Raw genomic sequence first — 27,885 nt, 5'->3', positions numbered from 1 at the left:
GTTGGTTTCAATCTGGCTTTTAAATTTTCTTCAATGTACCCCCTGATTTTCTGCAACCAGTTGTACTGTTGCTGCCATGTTGTCCATTGGGTATGACATGGTGGAGACATGATGGGTGCAAGAGACGTTACCAGAATTAGGAAGCTGGAATTATCACCTGGAATTATGTAGAGACAAGGAGGCAGTGTCACTCAGTGAAGTTACTGCCGTAAGGAGAGAGAGGGGGAAGAAATAACCTGAGTCTCCTACCCATTCATTCCTTTGACAAATTCATCTGGAAGGCAACTGACATGGGTATCTTAGAGTCAGTACCCTTACAATGAAGAATGAAGAGAAGAAAGAAAAGGAATGGATTTAAGAGCACATAGGCAAATAACTAGCACACTTCAGATACAAGATATTACCCAGCCACTCCAGCACAGAAGTAAATATTGTTTTCCTTTGATTTGTAGCTCGTTCAAACAATTTAAAATGTTCATTGGTCATTTGTTGTTTTTCTTTTTTTCTGGAGTGTCTGCTTATATTATTTCTGAATTTTGTGGGGAAATGTTTGTGGAATCTTTTGAACTTTTTTGGTAGAGTTTCCTTATCTACATTATCCACTTCTTAATAACTCTTTGTCATATTTATGTAACAATTTCCCCCATTTTACCTTTAAACTCTGTCATTTCCATTCAGAAGTTTTAACTTTTATCTTGTCATGTATGTCAGTCTTTGCTATTATGTCATTCTTTGAAAGGTCTTCTGCACCCCAATAGTATAAAAACTGTCTTCTTATATTCTTTTTGTACTTTAATGGCTTCATTGTTCCTGCTTAATTCCTTAGTCCTTCTGAAATGGATTTGGGGACAGTGTCAGTTAAAGTTTAAAATCAATGTTTTCTTCAAGTAAGTATCTAATTTTCCCAACAGTATTTATTAATTTATCCTTTCTTCACTTATTTGAAATGATACCATTGACATACTTAAATTATATTTTAAATGTTAAAGGTTAATAAACTTAACCTGCTAATTTCCTTCATTTTATAAAGGTAGTAGCATTAATCTTTGGAGAATTAAAAATAATCCCAAATAAGCCACATGTCTTCGATATATTGATAATAATGTTAATTTTAGTTTCATATTTCCATTCTTGATAAACTGGCTAGCATTTATGTCATTAGCTCTGGATTGCTTTGACTGTTTTCTTTCTTTATCTTTTCATTCTTGCATAACTGGACAAAAGTTATACTTAGTGATGCCTTATGACTCAAATATTAATACAATAAAATTCTGATTATGAAAATGACATTAAACAAAATTATTAAAAATTACTATGGTGATTTAAAAGATGTTCACAACAGCTAACATCATACTTAATGGTGAAAGACTGAAAGTTTTCCTCTAAGATTAAGAGCAAGACACGATGCTAACTTTCACTACTTCTATTCAACATAGTACTGCAAGTCCTAGCCAGAACAATTAGACAAGAAAATGAAATAACAGGCATCCAAATTGGAAAGGAAAAAGTAAAATTAACCCTGTTTACAGACAACATGATTTTATATGTGGAAAATCCTAATGATTCCACCAAAAACCTGTTAGAACTAACTAATGAATTCAGCAGTTGCAGGACACAAAATCAACACACTAAAATCAGTTTTTTCCATACATTAACAAATGAACAATCTGAAAAGGAAGAAAACAATTCCGTTTACATTGCAAAAATAGAACATCCCAATTGAATCTACAAACTTAATGCAACACCTATCAAAACTCCAATGACATTTCTTGCAGAAATTAAAAAAAAAAATCCTAAAATTTGTATAGAATTTCAAAGGATACCAAATATCCAAAACAATCTTGCAAAAGAAGAACAAAGCTGGAGGATTCACACTTCCTTCCTGATTTCAAAACTTATTACAAAGCTATAGTAATCAAAAGATTCTCAAAATCACTAATTGTTAAGAAAATGCAAAAAAAACTGCAATGAGATACTACCTCACATCCATTAGGATGATAAATAAAACAGAGATAGCAAATGTTGGTGAGGATGTGGAGAAATCGGAACACTTCTGCACTCTTGGTACAAATGTAAAATTGGACAGCTGCTTAGGAAAACAGTATGGCAGTTTCTCAAAAAATAGATAATTAACATATGATCTAGCAATTCCACTACTTGAAGAGATATTTATACATTCACATTTGTAGTGGCATTATTTGCAATAGCCAAAGGTACATAATGTACCTAGAGTAGTCAAATTCATAGAGACAGGAAGTACAATGTGGTTTCTAGGAGCTGGGGGAAAAGGGGAATAAAGGGTTATTTTTAATGTCAAAGAATTTCCATTTTGTATGATGAAAAGAGTTCTGGAGATGGATGGTGGTGATGGTTGCACAAAATGTGAATGTAGTTAATGCCCTTGAATTGTACACTTAATATGCCTAAGATGGCAAATTTTATGTTAGATATGTTTACCACAATTAAAAAAATATTAATAAAACGATCTTAACAAATTCTTTGATACCGATCCTATTAAGAAATGGAGCATCTTTATTCTCCATTTGAAAATATGCTGGCCTTAACGAGTGACTTCTAATATATAGAATGCTGCAGAAGTGATGCTGTGTGAGTTGAGACAGACAATAAATCTTCCATCAGGCTCTATTTCTGAGATACTCACCTTTGGAACTCTGCTGCCATGCTCTGAGAAAGCCCAGGTTACAGGAAGAAATCATGATTAAACACGTTGTCCATGTTCTAGACAACAGCTGGGCCTCTGAGAAACCTTTTGTGATAATACCTGCCTTAGCCACTGTCTGAGTGAAGTCATACGAGAGACCCACAGAGAACCACTTAATTTTGCCTGGTCAACTCCCAGAACCATGAACAGTAATGTTAATAGGTGATTATTGTTGTCTTACACCACTATGTTTGTGGCAGTGTATTATGCAGCATTATACAATCAAAACTGCCAAGAGCAGAGTCTATGGAATCAGAAGGACTAGTATTTGAATTTCAACTCTACCACTTACTAGCTTCGTGTGACTTTAGAATTGTCACTTTATGTGTAATTTGAGAATAAAAGTACTTGCTTCATAAAACTGGTTTGTATATAAATGAGATGTATATAAAATATCCCTTACAGTATATGGAGCATAATAAGCCTTCAGTATTTTATAATAATGGTTAATATTGCTCTTATTATAATTACCATAAAACTCTGAGTGAATCCTTGCTAAAATAATTTACATGTGCATTTCTGTTACAACTGCCCTTCCTTAATTAAAGGAATTTAAAATTTCTAATATCAATCATAATTCCCAAATTTAGTCTGGATTCCATTCCAGTTGAAGACAGGATTTTCAAATAATATAATTTTTCTACATTTGCAAGGCACAGTACTAAATTAGGTTTTATAGATTCTCAGTCTCTATTTTCTGCAGGATGTTTAGAAATTTTTGGATGTCTGAATTTTCCACGAAAGCAATTCACTGCTCTTTGTGGACACCCGGACTTCATTAGCAAAATCTTATTCCTCTTAGCATTAAACTTTGCAATATAATTAGAGTTTCATCCATTTAAAAGTTGGCCATTCATTTAAATTAGGAGCAGGGAGAAGGGAAAGGTTTTCCCTAGAGCAGTTACATCGTTGTAGGCATGGAACATTATCAATCTCAGATTTTTTGAAGGCTTGTAAACTACAGAGCCACTGAAATTACTGCCAAGTATATAGAAACTGTCTTTGTAAACAAAATCTCTAAAGATTGAGGAGTATCTTTCTGGAACCAATACAATGCAAATGTATCTATTTCCTTATAGGTTTTCTGTTAAAATATGAGATGGTTTCTACCACTTTCTTTACAAGTGGAGAAAACCATCTATAAGGAGCTCAACTATAAAAAGTATAATCACCAGCAATTTTTTCTTTAGCATAGGAAGCACTGTTTTCTAGTTTCCTGCTGATAAAAGACTAGAATTGAAACACTACTGTTTCTGTGTGATTATGTAAAATGTTATGCCTAAAAATCCTATTAAAAATGCCTGGGGATTGCATACATTAAATGGGTTTGCGTTGTTCCTTATACTTCTCAGGCTTCCATGTCAAATTTTTAGCACACAAAAGATTCTTTATTATATGATCTCAAAAAAAGGGACCTCAACCGTATTGCACGATAAGTCTATTTTTGTTTTAATATTAGAGTTGAGTCTATGCCATAGTGAGAGAACAAGGAAGTTCCATTTATATTTCAGAAGTAATATTTGCAAACACACAGACGTTGAAAAGAGAAAAATGGTTGAGAAGCTGTATTCCTCCTAATAGTGTTTATGTAAGTCTGGTTGAACACATTTACCTTTAAGAGCCACGCAAATGCTTTGCAAACACCTGTAAAATTCAGTAGAAAATCTCAAAGCCCTTGTTATTTTTGTAACAGTGATAGGTGAATGATAAACCTCTTTGCTATGTAAGGAACTCTGAAGCAAGAATAAAGTCTCGACCTTTAAAAAACCATCCTTTGCAGACATCCTTTGCTCTTGCTCATGTGCAAGCTATCACATCTGCCAAATTTCTCCTCAAGGTATGGCAGTCCCATGATTTCGCTGCTCAGTTCATTCACCACTATCTAATTAACAGCCATTCTTCACTTTTCTGGCTTTTTCTTACTGCATCTTGCTTTCTATAGCACAGCCCCACATAGTCAGCGACCCTGTAGCAAAGATCAAGAAAAGGGCTCCAACAGGTAGTGTGAAAGTCCTGAGACCAGTTAGCTCGTGATCCATCCTTCCCCCACCTTTGACCAGAGCAAGGGCTGAAGACTGCTCCCTCCTGCCTTTCTTCCACAGTCCTGGTCATGCTTGTGGTCTTTCAGGATACACAAACCACTATTCCCTTTCCATTATGCCTTTAAACTAGGGAGGAGACAGTAGAGAGAGGGATGGAAAAGGCCATGATCAAGAGGAGGTACACATGGTAAGAGATAACTGCTTTCTCGAATCCACTGCAATTATAATCTCTAGCATTGCCTTTAAACATTTAGATTGCTACAATGATTGTTATTCAAATAAGTTTTCAGAAGAATGATTTTGAGTATCTCCGATTGTGTATAATAATGGAATCCTCTGGGTTTTTCTTTTTTAATAATAGATTTTGAAAATATCCCTGAAATTCTTTCTAAATTCTAAGAGGGCAAACAAAAACACAGTAAATAATGTGTTTAATGTTTTTGGTGATTAGTAGGTTAGTTTTCTATGGTTTAAATTTATTGTGGGGTTATATTTTTAAGTATACCAATATTTTCATAAATAGGGGCTCCTTATATAACTCATGTTTTTAGTATATTTTGTGTTTACTTGAAACAGAGCTAGAAAAGTCTGTTAATACTGCTGAAGCCCAATCTACCTGCACATCTCTAGGGATTTAGGAGGTTTTTCCTTTTACTACAGGAGTTCTTACTTGGAGAAACTGTTTCATGATACATGCAGGCTTCTGCAAATCTATATTAAGTGTGACCAAATGGCATAAGGTCAGGTGTCCATCTTCATCTCTCAACAGAGTTAACCTTAATTCTACGTGAATCTCATGAGGTTGGGAAAAAGACACGTGTTCCCTTCCCCTGTACTAGCACTGAGGGGCATGGGGTGGGGTATGCCTTCATTCTCGAACTAGCTGGTGTTATAGTTGCTCTCAAAGTGTCTACAAAATAATATACCCTAACTCCCTGATTAGAAGCTTCAAATATGTCATTTTAACGTCTGTTCCTACATTTAGCACATACTTATTAAACATCCCATGCAGCAAGATCAATATCATAAGTCCAAGGATTTAGTGGCACAAGGATACATATTTCCCATTGCTAAGCATTTCATGATCTACTAAACTTTCCAATAGTTTTGGTTTCTAGGGTCTAGTTGCTCTCACCTCTTTTTTTTTCAAGTTTGTTGTTGCTTACAGGTATATAAATGATATATGAATATTAATTTTTAAAATTTAAACAAAAGAGAAGTGCAACTTCTAAATGTTCCTTCCTACTTTTACCTTCAGCTACATGTAAGAGAGAACCAACTCAAAATGGATTACATAATGAGAAGAAAATTTATTATGCCCTAGAATAGGGTACACAAGTGAGAGCAACCCTAACGCTGACAGATTTGTCAGCTCACTCACATCCTTAAAGTCCCAGGTTCTTTTCATCTGCCAGCTATGCCACGTTAGCATGACGCATGATGGTATTAGCACCCAAGTCAGCTCCAGCATCACACCTATCACACACACATCCAGACAGACCTGACAATGTTCCCCAGAAAACTGACCCCTCATGTGTATCTTCTTTGTTTTAAGTTCATGAGAGTTTTTACTAGAAGTCCTCATTAGACCTCCCTTCATACCCTGTTAACCACTCCTAAACCAATTGTTGTCACATTGAATAGGATTAACATGTTTAGCAGAGAGTAATTAGGATTGAGGAAAAGGGTTGCCTTCTCTGAGCAAAGAGCTGTGCTTAAGAAGATGGAGGCCTGAAATAAAAAAAATGCTGTTACAGATACTGTCAGAAAGGGCATTGGTAATAAATGATTGTTCACTCCAACTGGGTACTTTGAAAACAGAGTTAAATATGGGGACTATTTACAAAGGTATGAATGGGGCTTAAGAAAACAAACAAGGCATAGTGCAGAACCTAGTGGCTCACAGTAGCAGGGAACTGTTAAGATCCCTAAGCCCAAAAAAAGAGGAATAGAAATGGTTACTGGAAACCAGAGGCCGTGTCTGATTGAAACTGTGCCTCTTATTAGAGAGAAGCATCTTACCTCCAGTGACTTGGAAAGGAAGGAGTCAACGTAATAAACATCCCAACACTATTTTAATTTGCCTTTGATCATTTCCTAGCAAGACCCAAAGAGAAGCAAAGTTCCAAGATGAGGTCTGTGGTTGCAGTCCTACCACCTTAGCCTCCCAGGTCCAGAGCAGACTGGAAATGGGTGATGAGTGGATCTGGAGGAGAAATGAAGACTACTCAACACAGATATCAATAATGGTAATTATTATTATAATTTTAGTAAATCTCACACATAACCTACTTTGTATCTTATATAGTGTCTGCTATAGTATTTATACATCATTTATTCAAAGTTACATTTAATTTTTAACTTTTATAAAAATACGGCAATTATATACGTGAGTCCATTTTCTTCAGTTTCTTGCTGAAACTTTCAAATATTGCTAGATATTGCCAAATCGTAATTTAAAAATGCTTTTAATTTGCATTAATATTGGTGTTGACTTTTTTCATATTTTTTATGTAAAGGTTGACCATTTTTTTATTTGGCTGCTTCTGTTTATCCCCAGTCTGCTGTTTATTTTTTTGTTTATTCTTATTTCTCTTCATGAAATTTTTTTCAGAAATTTTAGTTTATATACGGTCAGATTTGTCAGTCTTTCACTTTCTAGTTGATTTGTTGTGTTGCTTACAAAATTTCTTCTCCAAAATTCTATAAAGCTATTCTTCCATATTTGGTTATTTAAAAATAATTTCTTTAACCTTTTGCTCTCTAATCCAAATGGAAGTTACAGCAAATGTAGGTTAATTTTTGTTTTTATGTGTATAATATAAATTGGACAACTAATGGTTTATTCTGAAAGATAATCAATGTACATCAATGTAATTTTTAATTTCCACACGTTTGAAGAGCCACTTTTTCATGATTCTATTTCTTGGCCACTCATTTTTTATTACTAATCTATTTGTTTATTTGTTTGATTAAAAGTTTGGTTGCCACAATTTATAGAATGTACTCATGTTATATAAAATAACTATGCAATTTTTTGTCATCAATTTTTCATAATTTTCTTGGATATTGTTATGAAATTGCACTTTTAGGTTGGACATGAGGATAAAATTTTCAGATTTTCTAACAATACCATGAATTTTAAAAAAAGATTGTGTTTAATTAATTATTTAAAATAGATTTGATACTTTTACATTTACTTTGCACTTGGTTAGCTTTATAACTAACTTTTTATTGACTCTACAATGTTTTTAATTGTATTTTATCTGATCCTTTTGGATTTTCTTGAAGAAAATTCTATAATCTTCAAATAATGATGATTCTATTATCTTACATTTTAAAAAATATTTACTAATCTCATTTTTCTTGTCTTAATGCTTATTTTTACCTATATATATTTGGCTATTTTCTGTAGTAAAGTATTACAATGGTGATAGGCAGACATTCCCACTTTTTAGTAAATGACATTTTTTGGTAATTCTCCATCACTATAGATTCTGATTAGAAAAACTTTATTACTCATTAAAAAAATTTTTATTATTCCTTAATCTTAATTGGCTAAAATATAGGTAAGTTTATGTAACTATATCCTCAATCACCCCAAACTGTACTACTTTCAAGAGCAATACAAGCACCTCCATTTCTAGATTTCAATTATTCACAAAAGAGTTGCATAAAAATAATAAAATAGAATAGGAAAAAAATTGAAATGGCTAATCTGTATTGAGGTGTTGTTCTAAGAATTTTATATGCATTAGCACGTTGAATCCTTGCTCCATGAAATAGGTACTCTTACTATCTCCATTTTATAGGTAGGAAACAGAAATAGGAAAGCAATACTGCACAAAAATGTTAGAGGTGGGAAATGGTTCCCAGAATTCTGGCTCCACCTACCATATCCTTAGATACCATAATTTGCTGCATAAACTCTAAACTAATTAAAAATTTGAGGCTAGAGCTTTCTCACATTATCTTTTCAAGTTTCTGAACTTAATTAAATTGACCCTTTCATCTCTGTTTGACCAAAGCTCAAAAAAGCTTTCTTTTTTAAGAGCCAGGCTGCATTACCTGGATTAGTTATGTGACTTCCACATTGGAAGGACTTTCCTAGAATCCAGATTAGAAATATAAACTTCTTTTCACCTCCAGCTCTGCATAAGTCTCAGAGCAATCAGGTATTTTCTGGTCACTTGGGAAATCCCCCATAGATTGATCCATGTAAAATTTTCTTTATCTGACCATTTTGATGATTGATACTTCCTTACGTGAATGCATAACCACTGTAAGACTTGGGAATAAGGTCCTTTATGTGAGCTTACTTGCTTAAAAAAAAAAATCATGTACTCTACCGATGTCTTCTGAAAGAAGATAGCAAACAACGGATCTCTGTTTATGCGTACAACCAGATAATCACATACAGGCTTCTAAGACAGAAAGGATGGAAAATAACCACGATGTATTAAGTGCTAATCTGTTGTGGGAATTGTGACAAGTGCTTCTAGAAATATATGCCTTATATTTGTGTACTCAAAACTCATTATCTCCATTTTTCACATGAGGAAATTGACTTTGCAGAGATATCTGAAAACATGTTACCATAAATTACACTTGCCATACCTTCATTCTTAAAATAAATCCCTCTTAACACATCTGTAACTGGAAGTCAACTCACATACTCTCTTTTACTGTGAGGGAGATTCTTACCCAGTATATATTTTACTGGATAATCTGCACTCACAGCTCAAACACACTACCGCTATATTTTCAAATTTTAGTAAATTAGGAAACCCTCTGAATTTAATATAAATCTGGAAATAACAAGTAGGTAACATAATATATCTTGCCAAAAATAAAAATAATAATGCTATGTACATTTGCATAGTGTTATAACAGTCTATCCGATGACTTGATGACTTGGATCAAAATCTTTTTTTTCTTCCATTTTCTAGATGGTAAGTCTAGACTTGAGACTTCTGAATTCTAGTACACTACTCTGTCTCTTCTAGTACTCTTAAAAGGTTCAAATTTTGGGCCCATGATATCCCTAACCATGAGAAGCCAATCAGCCCAGTTTTAGTATTAACATTAACCTTTTAACCTTAAAAGGTGATATCTAAATCTGACTTTAACTGACCAACAAATCCTGAGGAAGTTTCCACTCCAGGAGCCTGATGGAAAGAAGTAACTGAAGTATCTCCAGAGAGACTAAAGACCAGAGAATATATATAACTCCATATCTCTTCAGGGTCTTTGGTAAAGTGATTCAATTTATGAAGACTAGCGTATTTGAAGAACTATTTCCTACTACTGTGAAGAGTAAAACCTGTCTTTGTATCTCTCTCTTTGAATGTTACAGGATTATATAGTAAGATGCAGTTACAAAGGCACAGTAACCAGAAACCTTCCACACTGAAGACTGAAAAGCGGCAATCTTGTAGGCTTACTATACGTTCCTCACATTATTTACTCTGAAAGCACAGCAACAGTCAATAAATAGTGATGAATTTTTAAAAACTCTTCATCCCTAATATTAAAACAAGTTCTGCCAATTGTGAGTGTTCCATAAATATTTGTTGAATAAATGAGTGAATTGAAAAACAGACAGTTTTGCAAATTCCTAGTTAGATCCACTCTAGTGAGAAATGGACATTCCTCACTTTCCTTTCTAGCAGAATCTGGAATAAAAGTGGTAAATTTCCATTCTTTGAGGCATCTTGTTTATATCTGGCAACTAGTATCTATTTTCTACAAAACGGTTCTCATAATCTAGCTGTACATAAAATTCCTCAAAAATATCTGAGCTCTGCAGGTGCAAGAGCTAACAGAACAGCTGCCAGACATGATATCTGTTCAGACAAACTAACTCACTTGTAAATAACTTCAATTGTTAGATTTTTGTAATGGAGTTTGGTCTAAAGTAATTGGACCATAATTAGTCTGGGAGTGCAGAGATTTAGAATCTAGTCTTACATTTATCACTAACTATATAGTTAATATTTGGCAAATAATTAAACTGGGTTCAAATTCCCTCATGCTAAAATTAGGAAACTGAACTCTGATCTTTAGGACAACTGTAGCTTTGAGACACTATGATTATGAGGGCCTGTGCCTTCTTTTCAAATAATTTTGTATTTCCAAGGTTGTAATGTTTTAATTTTATGACATATGTTAGTTCATAGCTACTACAAGAAAAATTTTTTGATAAGAGCATAACATCTACACACAGCCTTGTTTCTGAGGAAATGCAACTGATTTTACGGCCATCTGCTTTATGATGTAGATTTAGGAAATGCAATTTTGCAAAAAGTATAGCTTGCATACGATAGCAAAGCACTACTATGCTTGAAAACTAATACCTTTAAGTGTTTTTTTGTTTTGTTTTTGCCCTACACACTGTGTGGGGTTGCACTGTATTTTCTACCAGGTTGATACACATGTTATTCACACCTGTTTATACATTCCAGCCATAAGTGCCTGCTATTGTCAATGACTCTCCCTGAAGGTAATAAAAAAATATAAAATGCATCCATCAAAGAATCACCTAAGTATGCTATTAAAACTAAATGAGGGGCTTCTCTGGTGGTGCAATGGTTAAAAATCTCCTGCCAATGCAGGGGACACTGGTTCGAGCCCTGGTCTGGGAAGATCCCACATGCTGCGGAGCAACCAAGCCCGTGCGCCACAACTATTGAGCCTGAGCTCTAGAGCCCGCGAGCCACGAATACTGAGCCCACACACAACTACTGAACCCCACGCACCTAGAGCCTATGCTCTGCAACAAGAGAAGCCACCGCAATGAGAAACCCATGCACCGTAACAAAGAGTAGTCCCTGCTCACCGCAAGTAAAATAAGCCCACACACAGCAACGAAGACCCAACACAGACAAAAATACATAAACAAAAATAAAAATAAATTAAAAAACAACTAAATGAGGTCATCTCTCACTTATACTTAGGAAGACACAAGGCTGTACATTCGTTCTATGCACTGAGGCAACTTGGCAAAATAACATTTCACTGCATGGCCACTATTATATTATCAGAAGAACTTTTAAGTGGGTAAGATATTTTTAAAAACTTGCTATAAGAAAGGATGACCTATTTGGTTTGTTTCCTGGCTTTTACAGGAAGTTTGTAATACTACATTTGGCTAACTGAAGACGAAATGAAGTTGATACACTGAATATAACAAAAACAAACAAAATGTCAGTAGTCCTCTAAGAGATATATGCTACCACAGCAAAGCAAGAAGTGAGCCTTTCTAACCAGATTCCAAGCATATTCTGTCATATTACTGTAGTTATGAATCTTTATATCTCATGAGAAGGGCATGCAATTTGAAATCTTTTTCTCTGAATAGATGATAGGTTAATTACTACAAAAAAGAGGGAAAATTGAATCTTAGGCAACTATTTTTGTTTTAATTGTTGTATGTAAATCTTTTCATCTACTAAAGGAAGTTAGACTAAAGCTTTCACTCCCTTGAAATCAATTCCTTGGTTAATTTTAATACACGTTTTACAAAAGGCTTTTGCTTGTATTTATTTCGACCCTCACAACAGTTAGATAGGTGCAGTATTAATAAACCAATAAAATAAATGAAGAAATTCAAGAGAGTATAGGAGACATGCCAAAACACAACTTGTTAGAGACAGCACTGAGGTGCTTCCATGTGGGAAGAGGAGGAATCTGAGTTTATTACAAATCCTCATTAAAAATGTCTCCTAAAACTTCTACAGATGTTGTCATGCTCTAATTTGTATGGAGTTAAGCACCATCACTCCATAACTAAAAAACCATGTTTTCTTCAAGCTACATTCTTTTATTCAATTGCCAAACCCTTACTGACCACCTGCTATTTACAAGGTCATATTATAAATCCTGTAGTAATAAAGATGAAAAAAATATAATAATCTGCCAAGAAGCTAAAATAAAAATCTGAATTTATATTATTTCTACATATGTTATTTGATTTTAACTTTCCAACAACACATTGTGCTTATCAGAAAAATGGGAAAACAAAGACTCAGAGAAGATAAATTATCTATTCTCTTTTACCTGTTAAATGCAGAATCAAAAATCACAACTTGAACCTCTATCTTCCTTGTAATTAAATGCACTTTCTACTATGTAATTCAGCTTGCTAGGCTGTTGATGTTACAGATATTTATAGAATATGTTGGTTATATGGTTTTACATATATATTTTGCCATAATTGGCTCTTGTTCCCTAAACAAAGGAACCATGATTAAGTATTCATTACATAAAAGATTTAGAAAATTAATTCAACTAAATAAAATATTTTATTTGGCTTTGGTTTATCAAATTGTAATTAAGAAATCAAATGTCATAAATATTGTTAATAGTTAATAAATATTATTAAATTTTATTGAATATTAATTATGTCTAAGAACTGGGGTATTTGTTGGGGCAGAATGTGAGGGGATTATCAGAAATAATAAGAACTAATACTTTAACTTATAACAGCATTCAACTGAGTATTGTTTGCATGATTCAACAAATCTTAACTTTGATTGGTTGTATTATTATGGCATCAGTAGAAGTAAAATTTCTTAGGAGGACATTTTGGTATGCAAAAATTATTATCATAGAACATTACTTATTAGACATTATTTTAAAAATGGAAGTGACCTTATCTTTAACCACAGGTATAACTTTCACTGACTGTACCTTTCTCTGATGTTTGAATTTAAATGGATATTAGAGCAAGTAATATATTGTCTGACCTTCTTGATTCCTCTTTTCTTTTAAAATTTTCATGTAAAATGCAATTTGGATATTGTGCAAAAAAGAAATCCCAGTACCTTCACCTTAACTAAAAACTCTTATTATAACAGCAGTAAAATAAATCCAGTGTTGTTGGCATGGTCTTTCTAATGACATATATCTCTCCATGTGGAAGCTACAGTATCTATAGTAAAATATAGTGGTTAGATATGTCAGTAAATTATGTGTCATCTATTGGAATACTCTAGTTATTGTCAGAATTCATTATGATATTCAGACAAAAAATTTAATTAAACACTTTTAGAAACCAAGCAGAAATCAAATATTATTTATTAATATTATGTGAGGCACTGTGGGGAATATAAAGAACTATAAAGCCAGGTCTCATCCTTCAAGAAACTTACAGTCAATCTTCCAGGTAATGAAAAAATATCTGAATAACAGTCTTCAAAAGTGGCTGCTACTTCATTGCTGTAAGCCAGTGTCATTCCTTACATTAGCAGGTGGACTTTATTTCTCTTCCTCTTGAACCTTGCCTGGTTTGGATAAAGAAAAAGCAACAGAACTGATATTCTGGAACTATGGAGCCCAAGCCTTAAGAGGATTGGTGGTTCAGCCAATCCTTGGAGTCCAGCCCTGCTGCTGGAGGAAAATCCAAGTTAGATTACTGAATGATTAGAGGCTATGCTAGGGCCTGGGGATGAGCCAGACCATCCTCACATTTCTCATCTTCTATTTTCTCTGCTTCAGCTGAGCTTAAATCCCTTCCAAGAGGTGAAATGTTAACCTGCAACTTTTCTAACACTATACAGAAATAAAAACACTGGAAACTGACTTAAAAAACACACTTTTCCACTAATGTTATATGATAATTTCTGGTTCCTGGGAACTTCTACATTCTATATAAAAGTATCTTTTTAAAATGGGTATACCTTTTTCTCTTTCTAAATAAAATTTCTCTTTAACTTTGTTATCTAGAAAGCTCCAAGTATCAGAGGCAAACATGCAGAGATCCAAGTCTTTGACATCAATTGTCCAATCTAATAAAAACTCAAAATTTTAACATGTATCCTATTTTTAAACCCAACAAAAAATTTGTCTTGAGGAAAGCCAATATATATCCATCTCAACATCATTTAAGAGTACAGCTTGTAGTAAAACAATTTAAATATGCAAGAACTCAGGGAGCATTGTACTCACACACTGTGCTTAAGTCTTCTACTAGAAAAAGCACATCATACAACATCCAAGATGACAGGGGAAAATTCAGCCCAATGTGTATAGAAGCATAATAAGATGATATAAAAGGTGGCAGGATAGGTTGTAAATCTTATATGCCTTGGACAAGAAGAAATAATATAACCAAATAAATGGGTTCAAAGAACAGGAAAAAAAAATAAGCATTTTAAAAATATTCACAACAGGTTGACATGAAAGGATATCATTTAAAGCTATTCAGTCAAATGATAGATACCAAATGGTACTAATGTCACTATAAAATGTATTACAATGCTAACTACCTAACAGAAACACAAACCTCTGAAAATACCAAAATAATTTTTTAAACCAAAATGTAAGGAAAACCATACAGGAAATAAAACATAATAAACAGTAAAAATACAAAAGATAATAAGACAGAACTATGGATAAAAATACCAACTAAATAGAAAATATAAATGTGCTTAATTCACATATTAAAAACTTATGAATGCTAAATTAGAGAGTGAAAATTTGATGAGGTATAAGATATATGTAGTCACAATACATCTTCTCGTGAACTTTGTCAATTAATAATAGGTGAAAATACTTTGCTTTGCAGAACAACCTGGAAGAAACAAATTTAAACAAATGAATAAAGTTAACATTACCAACAATCAGCCAAAACATCATGTGCCTTCTTACAAGAATAAGAGAAAGAGAAAGAAAAATATCACTTTTGTGGTATTTTGGCTAAAAGTGTAGGTATATAACCATGAGGAAGCACTGAACAAACCTGAGGAACAGCATACAAAACATTGGCTGATACTCTTCAAATACGTCCACATTAAGAAAAACAAAGAAAGGTACAGGAAATATTCCAGGTTAAAGAAACTAAGGAAGCATAAAGAAACTAAGGAAACATACAATGTATGATTTTTGGACCAGATTTTTGTTTTTAATTTTTTTTTCCTCTTCATTACTTTTCCTGTTTCTCATTTTTCCTCCTATTAGTATCCTCCTCCTCTTTCTCTTTCTTTTCCTTTTTCTTCTTTATCTTTACATTTTTTTCTTCATCTTCTTTTATTATGAAGACATTTTTAAGGTAAATGGCATAACTGGAATAAGATGTATATATTGTCTATTGGCATTATGTCAGTGTTATAGTTCCTGATTTTGATAATAGTACTAGAATATCGTTATCCTTAGTCAATATACACTGGAAGGATAGTCTTTTCAACAAATTGTTTTGGGGAAATTGTGTATTCAAGTGAAAAAGAATAAATCTTGCCCTTGACTTCTTTCACTACACAAAAATTAACTCAAAATAAATCATAGATTGAAATTTAAAATATAAAAATATAAGACTTTTAGAAAATAGGTGAAAATCTTTATGACTTATATAGTAAGCAGAGAGTTCTTGGACATGACTAAAAAGGCATGATCCATAAAGGAAAAAAGTAACAATAGATTGTACATTACCAGCATTTAAAGCTTTTGCTCTGCAAAGGACCCTATTAAGAGAATGAAAAGACAAGCCACAGGCTGTGAGAAAATAACTGCAAATTTCATATTTTCAAGACAAAAGACTTGTATCCAGAACATACAAAGAACTCCCTAAATTTAATAGTAAGAAAGACACTACACCTAGAGGACATGTGGATGGCAAATACAGACATGAAAAAAATGTTTAACATCATTAACCATTAAGGAAATGCAAGTAAAATTTTAGACGAAATATAACTATACATCTATTTGAATGGCTAAAATTAAAACAAATCCCTGACTACACAACGTACTACTGAGGATATGGAGCAACTATACAGATGTCATATATTGCTGGGGGGTATAAAATGTTACAGCCATTCTGGATAACAGTGTGGAAGTTTCGTAAAGTTTCATACTTGCTGATGATCCAGCAAACATAGTGCTGGATGTTTATTCTTGAAAAATAAAAACTTATTTTCACAAAAAATCTATACATGAATGTGCATCGTAGCTTTATTTGTATTAGCCCCAAACAACCCAAATGTCCGTCAACAGATTAATGATTAAACATTAATATATTAATATCATGAACGCTATTCAACAATAAAAAACAATGACTATTGGGACATGCAAACACTTGCATATATCACAAGGGAACATACTGAGTGAAAAAAATAAAAGCCAATCTCAAAGGATTACATTTCACATGATTCCACTTACATTGGGTTGGCCAAAAACGATCGTTCAGGTTTTTCCATAAGATGTTATGGAAAAATCCTAATGAACATTTTTGGGCAACCCAATAGAATAACATTATATTAATGAGAACAACTGTTGCAGGGGATAAAATTAAAGGGAAGATGTAACTATCAAGGGGTAATCAGAGGAAGTTTTTATGTGATGATGGAACAATTCTGTATGCCAAATGTGATGATTTGACATTTACACATGCAATAATTTGATCAAATTTATATATGCAATAATTTTTTATAAAACATACAACTCCCTCCAAAAAAAGAGTGCATGTGTAAGCTGGTGAAGTACAAATACCACCTGTATGTGAGTTACTAATAATTTATTGATGTCAATTCCTTGGTTTTGACAGTGTACCATGGTTATGTAAGATACTATCATTGTGGAAAGGAGTGAAGTACATACAGAAACTTTCTGTATTCTTTTTACAACTTTATGTGAGTCTTAAAACATTTGAAAGTGAAAGATTATGTTAAAAAAGGAAGTAAAAGGTGGGAAATGTCTCTATTGGTACTTGTGCTGCAAAGGCTTTTGATAAAAAAATAAACATCCATTTTTTGATTAAAAAATAATAATATAGTAAGATTGTACACACACACAGCCCTCAGCCCCAAATTTTACTAAATTAAGGAATACTTCACTAAACAAAGGCTATCATTCATAGTCACTATAAAAATGTCCCACTAATTCCATGGTAAGTTAATATTTTATTGAATACATTACCCAATGCAACCAGAAAAGAGAAAACAATTAGAGGCATAATAATTGAATGAAAATTATTTTCACATGTAGGTGATTTGACAGTTTACCTAGATAATCTCGGAAAATCAATGACAAAACTAACACAATGGTAAAATAGTGTTAAAGGATCCAAGTACTTAAAAGGATCTAAAATTAACATGTAGAAGTCAGTAGCTTTCATATGTACAAATAATGGTCAGTTAGAAGATGTAATGGAAAAGAGAACTCCATTATAAAAAAAATAAAGATTAAATACTTGTGAATAAACTTAATAAGGTATTTGAGAATCCTACAACAGGAAACCTTTGAAAAAGAAATCCCACAAAAGTACATTTAAATAACATCTCATGTTCTTAGATATGATGACAGAACATTATAAAAATTCCATTATCCCCAAGTTAATATAAAAATCCAATAAAATAATTACTTTTGGAGATATGAATTATATTAAAATAAATATGGAACAAACATTCAACCAAACCTAGGAAGGCTCTAAATAGGATATCAGTGAGAGGAAACTAGGCCTATAAGATAATAAAACATACTTCAAAGCCTCAGGAATCAAAGTAGGATGTAACTGACACATGAATAGGTGGATTAGTGGAAAATACTTGAAGAAAGTTTAAAAATAGATTCCAATATATAATAAAATTTTAGTAATATGAAGAAGGTCATAGCTCACATTAATGAGAGGGAGAAAACACTAAGAAAAGGTGTTGAGACAGCTGGACAGAAATTTGGGGAAATATAAACAGGCACCCATAATCCAAATCACTCAACCACAAAGTTCCAAAGAGATCAGATATCTAGATGTAAATTTTTAGAAAAGTATACCAGAAAGCAGGGAAAAACCTTTCTAACTGTGACTTAAAATCCAGTTGTACTAAAAGAAAAAACACATTTATTTGGTTACATATACAATGACAACCAAAAGACCAAAACCAAAAGGCAAATGACAAAATCAAATGACAAGTAAGAAGAAAATATTTGTATTATATATAAAAGATAAAAGACTAATCTCCTTAAGTTATAAAGAACTTGAACATTGCAGAAGACCAAACATCTGAAAAAAAAATGAAAAAAAGACATGTACAAATATTTTGGAAAAAATGTGTTCAAATGGCTCTTAAACATATATAAAATACTCAATTTTATTCATAGTGAGATAAATAAAAATCAAAACTATGCTAAATATTATTTCTTGCCTATCAGATGTAAAAAAAATCAGAATGCTCTATTGCAAATTCTTTGAGAAAATCTTATATTTTATTCTTTGCTGATGGAATTCCTTTTGTAGAAGGAAGTAGGACATACTCAACAAAGCCATGCATTCATATACAAATACACTGTAAATGTAAAATATATTTGACAAAAAAAAATATACGTTACAACAAATGTAATGTGTATGTACACACACACACACACACACACACACACACACACACACAAGTGTATATATACTTTCTATCTCAGTCCATTGAGAGGGACTAGAAGCAGAACACACCAAGAAGAATAAGCACATTTAGATCTAGACTGAAGGGCCCTCTAGGTAAATTCATAAAGAAAAATAAAAATGTATGGATGCATAATAATATTTCAAAGAAAGAAGGAAAGTGATGAGGGAAGGAGGGAGGAAGGAATGAAGGAAGGAGAAAAAGACTGACATAACTAGAAGAGAACTCATTTGAAGACCTTAATATAATAAATGATTCAGGCAGACCATCAATGGATGCAAATCATTGGATCAAGGTAGTCTGTGGAACAGATTATCTGCAAGATTTCAAAATATCAGCATATGTATTATTTATTATGAGAGGAAACAGCTACTTTTGAAATGGAGACATGATATGTACCACTTTAATCAAATAATCATATTTAGCTTCACTAATAATGAAATACACCAATATTATTTGCCTTTTGATGTGATAAAATAAGAAGTATGCATCATCACCTATGTAGTACCTTGCCAAAAATGTGTAACTTGCACTAATCATTGGGAAGCAACCACAACACCCAGACTGTATGACATACTAAACACAGTTGACCTAAACTCTCAAAAATGTTGAAAAAATGAAGGCAAAACTAATTGGGGGACTGGTGTAGATCAAAGGAAACAAAATAATCATAAAATATAATTCTTCTTTGGGTTTTGCAGAGAGGTGCTGAAGGTGGGAAGGGAGTCGTGGCTTACAATGGAATCATTGAAGCAATTACTAAAATGTGAATATAAGCTTTATATTAGTAACGTAATTTTATTATGTGTTCAAGTTTTTTTTTTTTTTTGCGGTATGCGGGCCTCTCACTGTTGTGGCCTCTCCCGTTGCGGAGCCCAGGCTCCGGATGCGCAGGCTCAGAGGCCATGGCTCACGGGCCCAGCCGCTCCGTGGCATGTGGGATCTTCCCGGACTGGGGCACGAACCCGTGTCCCCTGCATCGGCAGGCGGACTCTCAACCACTGCGCCTCTAGGGAAGCCCCAAGAGTGTTCAAGTTTTTGGATGTGATAATATTGAGATTCTGCAGAAGACTGCCCTTTTTCTTAGGAGATATTTTCTGTAATATTCAATGGACATAGTATCTTCAATAACTTCAACTTAATTTCAATGGTTCAAACAGACAGAAAATGAGAAATATTAAGAAATTAGTATTAACATTTGCTAGATTTAAGTAAACAACATATGGGTGTCTAATGCAATATTCTTTGAAAGTTTTTCTATAAGTTTGAAAATTTCCTAAATTAAAAGTTGGGAAAATTCAAATATAAATAGATACTGAAACCTTTCAAAATTTTGGGTTGTTTTGATTTTGATATTCACTGGATTTAAGTCAAAGTTATTTCAAATGATAACTGTCATCAAGAAAAATCTAAAATTGGAGATATTATATAATAAAGAATTGTAAGATTCTCCTGATTCAGATTCAATAGTCTGCAATAGTTTTTTCAAAGTAAACATACATTTTATGAAAATGACATTAGTATTCAGATTGTAATTTTTTAAACTGTAAATTATTAATGTACTTAAAAAATGTTATATTTTAATTATATATTGAATTAATTAATATAATTAATAATTTATTAATTTAGAAAGCATTTTTCATCTGGAATTTTCTGAGTTTTTCTATGCAAAGTTTTGTAAATGTGTGGTTTTCTTAGGAAATAAGAGCCTATTAGTCAAAACACCTAGGGAGTCAATATTGAAATTATAAAGGCAAGTTTTATATACTTTTCAAAGCAAACTGCATTTTATGCAGAATATACTCTACATAATTGAAGGATTTTCAATATTTTCCAAAATCAAAACCTTTTGTTTTTGTTATATTATGGTACTCTCTATGAAGATTACTTGCTTGTCAATAATTGAGCAAGTCAAAATTTATTTCATCGTAACTCCAAAGTATGAAATTTATTGTTTAACTACTTGTAGAAATATCTATAAAGTGCTCAGTGAACATCAATTTGTGTTTTATAATTGTAACATTTTTCTGTAAAGTATTTCAGTGTTTCCTGGATATAATATAAATGGGTTTCCATTTCCTATTATTCAAAATTGCCTAGTGTGACAATTTTTAAAATGTTGAGTATTTTTTTTTTAATTATGGACTTATGGAACACACACACACACTGCACAGTACTGTCATATTATCCTACTTTAAATAAGTGAGAATTGTTCCAGACATGTTTTGTTCTCACATGACCTCCTAATCATTGTGTATATTACCTTATGTAGCAAAAGATGTAATAAAGTTAAGGTTCTTGAGAGAAGGACATTATCGTGGAATATTTGGGTGGCCCCCAACTACAATCACATGCATCCTTATACCAGACAAGTAGAGAGGATTTTGAGACACACATACAGAAAAAATGGTATGTGAAGATGGAGGTAGAGAATAGAGCAAAGCAACCACAAGCCAAGGAATGTCAACAACAGCTGGAAGAGGCAAAAAAATGTAATCTCTTCTAGATCCTCTGAGGTGAGCACAAATCTATCAACACCTTGATTCAAACTTCTGGCCTCTGGAACTGTGAAAGAACAAATTTCTGTTGTTTTAAGCCATCCAGTGTTTAGTAACTTATTATAGCATCCCTGGGAAACTCATATAAATGGGTAACCTAACCAGGATAGCTGAAACAAAATGATACAAAATGTATCAATGAACATGATGATAAACCAACAGAAACTATCCAACCTGGAGAACACAGAGAAAGATAATTGAAGAAAAATATTTACAGGTTATTTGGAAATTATCAAGCATTCTAACATATGTGTAATTTTGGATCCCAGAAAGAGAAAAATAGATAAAGGACAAGACTTTTTGAAGAAATAATGTCTGAAAACTCTCCAAATTTGGTTTAAAAAAATTACAGATTTGGGCTTCCCTGGTGGAGCAGTGGTTAAAGAATCCACCTGCCAGTGCAGGGGACAGGGGTTCGAGCCCTGGTCCAGGAAGATCCTACATTCTGCGGAGCAACTAAATCCGTGCCACAACTACTGAGCCTGTGCTCTAGAGCCCACCAGCCACAACTACTGAGCCTGTGTGCCACAATTACTGAAGCCCGTGCGTCTAGAGGCCATGCTCTGCAACAAAAGAAACCACCACAGTGAGAAGTCCGTGCACTGCAACGAGGAGTAGCCCCTGCTTGCTGCAACTAGAGCAAAGCCCATGCACAGCAATGAAGACCCAATGCAGCCAAAAAAAAAAAAAAAAAAAATTTGTTTAAAAAAAATACAGATTCAAAAACCTTAATAAACTCCAAGAGGGTAAATATAAAAAGAAAAACTCCTAGACACATTTAAACTATTAAGAGTAAAATCAAAATGAAAAATCTTAAAAGCAGAGAGAAAAATATCATATAATGTATACAGGGAATAATGATTTTTTGACTTTTAACAAAAACAATGAAAGCCAAAAGGCATTGGAATTACATAAAATTCTATCAATCAATAATTCTATATTTAATAAAGCTATCCTTAAAAATTGAAACTGAAAGACATTTCGCTATAAACAAAATTTATCTCAAAATGGATCACAGACCTAAATGTCAAAGTTAAACTATAAAACTTCTAGAGGAAACTGGAGAAAATATATGAACTGTGTTTTATACAAAGACTTTTTAGATAGAACACAAACAACTTGAACCGTAGGAAAAAAATATTCAAATCTGACACTGTTAATTTACAACTTTTGTTCTTTGAAAGAAACATTTAAGAAAATGAATAGACAAATCACAGATTGCGTGAAATTAATTGCATACCACAGTTAAACAAAGATTTGTATCCAGAATATACTACGCACTTACACAACTGAAAAAGGAGAAAATAAACTATCCAATTAAAAGATGGGCAAAAGAGTTAAAGACAATTCACAAAAAAAGGTTATGAATGTAGCAAATAAGTTTATGAAAAGATGTTCAGCAATATTGGTCATGAGGAAAATGCTAATTAAAACCACAGTAAGATACCACTACAAACTCACTATCTAGAATTAGAAATAGACAATACCCAAATATTGTCAAGAATGTGGAGGAACTGGAGCCCTCATACATTGCTGGTAGGAATATATGTATATAAATTATACAGTCACTTTGGAAAACAGTTTGGCAACTTTTAAAAATAATGAACTTACCCTTATCACATAATATAGAAACGTAATTACTAGGAAATAAGAAACATGCATCCAAAGAAAGATTTTTATGTGGAAATTTATAGCAGCATTATTCCTAACAGCCAAAACCTAAAAACAACCAAAATGTCAAGCAACATGTGATGGATAAATACAATGCTGTATATCCATACTCGTGGTAACAACTGAACAACTGTATGATTGTTCCTTAAACTCATCAAACTATAAATTTATGACATAAATTTTATAACAGGTAGCCCAAAAATAAATTTAACTTGATGAACTGTCATAAATATACTCTTCAAATATTCTAAGGTTTTGTAACTAGTAAACTTTCTTTCTCACATGGCAATAATCAGTCAACATAATTTAATGAGTACCACAAATATATATGTAAAGAAGTCTTCCTTCTGAACATAAAAGAAAATGTATGATGTTATCCCCTACATCCAAGGCACATAAATATTGTTTTTCCTCTTGGTTTTATTTTAACCCTCTCAAGGAGGAAGGAACTGCTTTTCGTGTGAAACTTTTATATGACAGGTACTGGTTTAGATTCTTTACATGCATTATTAAGTTAACATTGACTTTTAAAAAATGTGCATGTTATAATAAACATTATATGTCTGGTTTCAGAATATCAATGAACCTGTTGATGGTCAGACAGAAAGCAGATAAACTGGAATTTGAATCAGGGCTTCAAAGTATGTGGTTTTCCTTCATTTTGGCTTTTTTTTCCCCTTACATATGAGACTAAAGATACCCTTGTTCACAAAACGTAACTATTAGGACCCAAAATTAAGACCATCTGTATTGACATGGCTTAACTGTTTGCTTCAGGAAATTACTGTAAACCAATTTATCTGGACAAATAGTTTACTTCTGGGCAAAACTCTCTCCTATCAGGACAATATATTGCTCATCTGGTCAAACAACTCACTTTTCAAATACCAATTTACTTATTAGGTCTCACTTTGAATCTTTTGATGCTGTGTATTCAAATACTGAACAGTTATATCACAGATGTTCCCCATCTTATTTACTCATTCTAGCCCAGAACCCAAAATCCTATAAATATTACCGACTGCCCCATTCTGAAACACATCCAATGCTCTTTCAATGTCATGTTTTCTCTTGCTGTAGTAGGCAGTCCTTAGAAGACAAACTTTGGCTTAGGTCTTCTATTTAAATTATATGAGAATTTTCCTCATTTTTGTTTGTTTGTTTGCTTGTTTGTTTGGTCTCTGAGAGTGTGACTTAGTGATAGATCCTATCACCAAAATTTCCATCCGCTGGATTTTCTGGATCTTAAATTTCAGACAGCTAACCAAATAGCATGGGAGCCTAAGCCATGAGGTGTCCCAGCAACATATATATATATAATCAACCATTGCCATTCTTTCCGGATTGCTTCTCGTTTTAAGTGTATGTCTCCTCCAAGTCAGATGCTAGCTTTTTAAAAAACATGTATTTCACATCTTAACTCTAATTTTCATATTTCTAAGTGGCAAAATTTTATCAAAGATAATTTTAAATTATAGTAGGATTTAGGGAACTTTCAATATAAATAAAATTGTTCATTTGAGAAATATCTTAAAACAAAAAGGGAACAAAATTCCAAATGCCTAGTGATCTCCATTTCTTCACTGGTTTGAGGAAGCTCCTAAATAATTTTTTATAACAACACTGCATCCTGAACATCTCCCTTAAACAAAACAAGTAAAATCTGTGAAAATGTAAAACATTCTTTGAGACCTTCCACATTGTAACCTGAACATGACTTTTATCCTACTCTTGCTCTTCCCTTATTATATATGTCCCTCCACATACTCTTCCTTTTTTTAATGAATTTATTTATTTATTTTTGGCTGTGTTGGGTCTTCATTGCTGCTCGCAGGCTTTCTCTAGTTGCGGCAAGGGGGGCTACTCTTCAATGCCGTGCACGGGCTTCTCATTGCGGTGGCTTCTCTTGTTGCGGAGCACGGGCTCTAGGCGTGAGGGCTTCAGTAGTTGTGGCTGACAGGCTCTAGAGCGCGGGCTTCAGTAGTTGTAGCAAACGGGCTTAGTTGCTCCACAGCATGTGGGATCTTCCTGGATCAGGGCTCGAACCTGTGTCCCCTGCATTGGCAGGTGGATTCTTAACCACTGTGCCACCAGGGAAGTCCCCATGTACTCTTCCTATACTCCTCTTTCTAACCCACTTCCTTTTAGTTCTGGGGGACCAGAAACTCACAAAGATAAATTGTCTCTTAAAGTTAATGCTAGTTCAGAACAGAGCAAGCCCATTACGATTGATTTTAAGCCTTGATTTCAGTCTGAGCTGAAAACCATTGTTAAAGACTTAAAGCTTAGATAAGATAGAAGGAAATTTACAGATCAGTGTAGAATAGATCTGGAAACATAGAATCAAGGGTTCCCTGATCTGTATCAATTGGTTCATATGTTATTAGGAACCTCATATGTGAAAACGTATACAGGAAGGAAATAATGAAGGTGACTTAAGAAACCCAGATTTGCTTCTTTATTTTGTACATGAACATCTCATTGTTCTAGCACTGTTTATTGAAAAGACTAGCCATTTTCTTTGATCTTTGTTTAAAAAAAAACCAGTTGATTATATTTATGGGAGTCTGTTTCTGTTGCCTTGATCCATGTGTCTATACCTCACCAATACAATGCCGTCTTGATTACTGTAGAGACATAGCAGAAAACATATTTTTAATCCTAACTTTCCCACAGATTAAAACCCTGTAAGTTTAATTTACTGAAGTTTTCCCACACAATGTTTGCATATTTAATTTTTCCCTGACTGGTTTCCTTAGGTGGAAACTAGTTATTAAGTTTAGCTTGCGTTCCCAGAATGTACTGAATGAAACTGAACCAAGAGGAACCATCCTTCTCTTCGGAAGGTAAGTAGGAACATATTGAAAACATTTGCAAGCAATCATAGGACCATATGGTGGGGGGAAGGGAAGAGGAGAAAAAGAGCCATTGTGGGGCATTGTGAGAAAAGGAGGTAGGTGTAATTTAGCATGTGCAATATGGACAAGAAGAGGAATAGCACTGCAGTAAAATATTTTATTCTCCTGGCATCTTCGCTCTTCCAAGGTTAACCTATTGACGTCTAACCAAGCAAGTTCATAGTGTGGATGAACATAAGACACATAGGACGCAACAAATTCTTAGAGTAACATTTCCAACCAGAGTTTTCTTATGTAAAAAAAGATTCATGAAATATAAAAGCTAAAATTTTAAATGGTGCTTTTTCCACAAACATAGCAACCAGTTTTCAGAGCTAAAGTCCTTCTGTTCCATTGATAAATGTCCCTTTACAGAGATTTGGCTACCAGATGGTCATTCTATCTCCATCACCCACTTCCCCAAAAGAAATAATACTAGCTGCTGATTTTTTTTTTCCTCTCTGAATATATTTAGCTTTCTTTTGCAGTACTTCACACTGAGAGTCTAATTCTGAGTCAAGCTAGAACAGCCTCATCTCATTCATTTTGCCTGAGTCTCATTTTCTTTCTTATTAATCTTAAGGTAATTTGGAAATACTTTTGCAATCATTTCACTTTTATGATAAACAGTTTTGTAACAGTTTTCAAAGAAACAATTACAAACGTCCTTCCCCCCCACCCCTGTTTTTTCTTTTAGCCCTATTCTCTTAAATCAGCATAGCTTGAGTTTGAGCACAGATTCCATTTCTGCTGAGTTAATATCTTCAATTTGGGCCAATTTAATCCCTGGACAGTCTTTTTACTTACTTATTATGTAATTATTTTAAAAGACACTAGTTTTTATGATTCTAGGAATTTTCAAATTGTCCTAATTTTGAAATCAATGTATATCTGATAGCCACTGGCTATGGACCCTACTTAAGTGCTGAATCTTAAGTGTGCTGTATGTGTATGTATTTGCTAAGCTGCTTGCATCCTGCTAAGCAGAGTACACGTCTAATCCTACTGATTTTAAAACTCTGTGCAGACATCACAAAATGCCGAAATAAAATAAATCGTGTTACTATAAAACTCTAGTAGTCTACAGTTTGTAGCTTTTGCAGAGTGTCCGTTATTAGGATTTTAAAAGTCGTAAAAGATACAGCCCACCTGAAGTACACAATTGGATCAGGAGATCTTTGTTTGTTTAGATGTTCTCTCTCTTCTGGAGTTTTTTTTCCCCTTTATATTTCTTTCTGCTTTCCTTCTTTCATTCCTTCTTTCCTTCTCCCTCCCTCCTTTCTTCTTCCCACGTATCTTTCTCTACAAAAAAGAAAATACAAAAAGCACATTTGTAGTTCTAAATGATGTGTTACCAGCTCTTCCCTTAGAATTACATTGGATGTCACTGTTTCTTCTGTTCTGATGGCCTGTTCACAAATTCAAAACTGTATAAATTGAGCCAGAGATCAACTTAAAGAGTAAATTCAATACCTAGGACAAATGTATGAACACCCACATATACATACACATAGAGAAACGTTAAATTGGACATTCCAACATTGTTCCTAAGAGAATTGTAAACAAAATGAAGATATCTACAATCTTGGATATACCTACTTTAATGATAAAGTT

At 33.3% G+C, this 27,885-nt stretch overlaps 1 long non-coding RNA gene across 1 annotated transcript; it reads right to left on the bottom strand.

Moving 5' to 3' along the window:
- Positions 1–665: 665 nt before the first annotated feature.
- Positions 666–27,568, bottom strand: LOC141279102 (uncharacterized). The gene is made up of 4 exons (XR_012332858.1): positions 27,421–27,568; positions 13,917–14,048; positions 6,787–6,970; positions 666–831 (listed from the first exon to the last, which is right to left on the bottom strand). It is a non-coding gene; the product is annotated as an uncharacterized lncRNA (long non-coding RNA).
- Between the last annotated feature and the right edge of the window lie 317 nt (positions 27,569–27,885).

This window comes from Tursiops truncatus, chromosome 7, assembly GCF_011762595.2.
Source record: "Tursiops truncatus isolate mTurTru1 chromosome 7, mTurTru1.mat.Y, whole genome shotgun sequence".
Classification (NCBI taxonomy): domain Eukaryota; kingdom Metazoa; phylum Chordata; class Mammalia; order Artiodactyla; family Delphinidae; genus Tursiops; species Tursiops truncatus.
This window is presented reverse-complemented; position numbering and strand designations above follow the sequence as displayed.